This window comes from Lipotes vexillifer, unplaced genomic scaffold (genome assembly GCF_000442215.2).
Source record: "Lipotes vexillifer unplaced genomic scaffold, Lipotes_vexillifer_v1.1 scaffold440, whole genome shotgun sequence".
Classification (NCBI taxonomy): Eukaryota; Metazoa; Chordata; class Mammalia; order Artiodactyla; family Lipotidae; genus Lipotes; species Lipotes vexillifer.
This window is the reverse complement of record NW_006778543.1, coordinates 1,956,604-1,959,604: the sequence shown is the minus strand read 5'-3', so window position 1 is coordinate 1,959,604 and position 3,001 is coordinate 1,956,604.

Below are 3,001 nucleotides of genomic sequence, written 5' to 3'. Positions count from 1 at the left end.
CTCTCCCGTTGCGGAGCACAGGCTCCGGATGCGCAGGCTCAGCGGCCATGGCTCACGGGCCCAGCCGCTCCGCGGCACGTGGGATCTTCCCGGACCGGGACACGAACCGGCGTCCCCTGCATCGGCAGGCGGACTCTCAACCACTGCGCCACCAGGGAAGCCCTAAACTAGATATTTAAAGCAGAAAATCTCCCCCAGCAACCATGGCAGTCAAATCAGCTGAGGCATATGCATCCAGGAGTGCCTGCAAAGTGTTCAATCCTGTGCAAGCACTAAGGAAACCTATGGAAAGTGGATGTCCAGGTGTCTTCCTTGCCTTCTGGGAGTTTATCACCTGGTCTCTTAATCAGAGCTTGGCTTACACTATTACACACGCTTTAAAAAAATTACAGCAAAGAAGTGGTACAGGAGGTCAGAAGGCATAATGATACGAATATGGTATGAAGTCTTTAGGAGTTGAGGGGGTAGGATGGATACATTTGAAATGGGATTGATGGTGTGTGTGGGGAGGGGGCGGGAGGCTACCTGAAAAGGCTTCCTGAAAGAGAAGAGCTTTGAAAAATAAGCAGGCTTTTTAAAAATTATGATTTATTTATGTAGGCTGTGCTGGGTCTTAGTTGTGGCATGCGGCCTTAGTTGCGGCACGCATGCGGAATCTAGTTCCCCAACGAGGGATGGAATCCGGGGCCCCTGCATTGGGAGCGTGGAGTCCCACCCACTGGGCCACCAGGGAGGTCCCGAAAAATGAGCAGGCTTTTAAGAGGCAGATATGAGAAGGAAGTGGATTCCAGGCAGGAAAAACTAGGCTCCTGGAGGCCCAGAGGTGGGCAGGGGTGGGGTGTGTTGGTGGTGGTGATGGAAGAATGGGTAGTGCAGGGTGCATGGTCCCAGCAGAGGGAAGGTGAGAGGCACGGGTGCGAGAGGACCTTGTCTTTGTGCTAAAGCAGCAGAGAAGGAAGAGGCTGAGGAAGTGTGGATGACTTTGAATGCCAGGTGCTACTGTTGTTTTATGGGCAATGGAGGCTCAAAGGGTTTTTGAGCATGATCAAAGCTGTGCTTAAGAGATCATTGGTAAACCACTTTATTCTTTTTTTTTTCACTCTTTTTTTTTCACTTTATTCTTTTTGAAGTACTTTTCTATACCTTATTTCACTGAGTCCTTAAAGCAAAGACAGTGCAAAATGTAAAGGAGCCATTCTTTGCCTCATTTTTGCCTCATATTTTTCTAGCCACACCATATACATTGCCAATAAAGCGGAAAGATCAAAAGATCATCCTGTTTGCTCCCAGAGAAGGATTAGGAGGAAGGGGATGGGAAAATATGGACCCCCTGTGAACCACTCTGCAAAGCTACTTGTTTGGAAACAAAATCTGCTTTCCATTCCAAACTGCATCAGAGGTTTAAATAAGAATGATATTCTTATTCGTAAAGTGTATCTATATTGTCATGCTAACTTTAAATATACACTCTTATTTTATCATTTAAGCCATAAGACACGATCCAACATTTGTACGGTTCTTTTTAAAATTTTTGTTTGTTTATTTATTTATTTATTTGTTTATTTATGGCCCCGAGACTTGTGGGATCTTCGTTCCCCGACCAGGGATTGAACCTCGCCCTTGGCAGTGAGAGCAAGGAGTCCTAACTACTGGACCGCCAGGGAAGTCCCTGTACAGTTCTTTTAAATCAACAGGATATCATGAGAGCATTTAATCACTTAACCTTTGACCAATAACTGACAGGTAGATAAGTTAAATATTTCTATTAGAAAATTAGAAAAATTAGGAAAGTAGCACTCAGAGAGGACCAGAGACCAGTCCCAGGTGGCAAAGTTAGCAAGAAATAGACTTGAAATTAAAGCAAGAGCTTGAACTCTAGATTCACAACTTCCATGCGCCGTTATATTTTGCTAGCTGTTTCTGCTTAACTGAATTCAAGCTTTTATCCATCATTTGACAGTAGGCTTCTATAGGTTAAAGGGTATTTTCAACTCTCATCAGAACTGTTCCTCTTCTGATTATTTGAGGCCTGTGGGCAGGTACCAAGATGGAAGATTATAAGTGGCTCGTCTGATACAGGAGCTGGCTCTGTCTGCACGATGCAGAAACTGGTGAACAGCATTGTGAGACGCTGCCGTGGCTGACTGGACTATGAGGCATCTTTGCACTATGTTGACTTTTCTGGTCTGCCTTCCTCTCCTCCCTTCGTCCACTCCCTTCACTCCCGGGCTGGAGGAGCAGAGAGAGCCTGACACCGGCGCTCTACCTTCTCCGGCCGGCTCTCCATCTGCGTCAACTTGGTGTCGGCTTTGGCGCCTCGGCGGTTGGACTCGAGACCATTTTTGGGCAGCTGGGATGATTCCTTTCTAATGGTTTCTTGACCTGCAAAGCCAGGAAAAGATTCTTTTTGCTTAGAGGGACCTCAAAATTTCAATGGGGAGTTTGGTTTTGGACATTTTTTAATGCCCTGCTTAGTTCTCAAGTAATGAAAAAAGCTAAAGCATTTTCAAAGAAGTGACCTTGCAGGTTAGCATGTCAGTTCATGGGCCTACAGCTGATCACATGCTCTCCGAGGCACACCTGTCTGAAGGGAGCAGGCAAATCAATCACCCCCGCTGCTGTTTTGCATTACATAAAAGGCAGCCCTTCCACGGAGCAGTGGTAGATGTAAATTCTGGCACCCATAAAAGAGTGTTGAGAAACATCTGCAGTCTCTTTAAAACCTTATAAAGTTAACAGCTTTCCATGGAGAGGGACTGCTGGAACAGCACATCCAAATCAAACTGGCTGAGTAACCACCTATGGTAGAGATTAACTAGTGTGATGGAGAAAGCCCAAGATGAGGACTAACCTGCTTATTCCGTGGGGTGTTTGTTCCCTGTGCTCCAAGCAGCAGTAACCGTCTCTGAATCTATTGCCAGTTAACACTCAAAAGAAGTTTTGTTGAGTGAATAGATGGATGCCTAATGTATCTATCACCAGGGCTTTTTTTTTTTTTTTT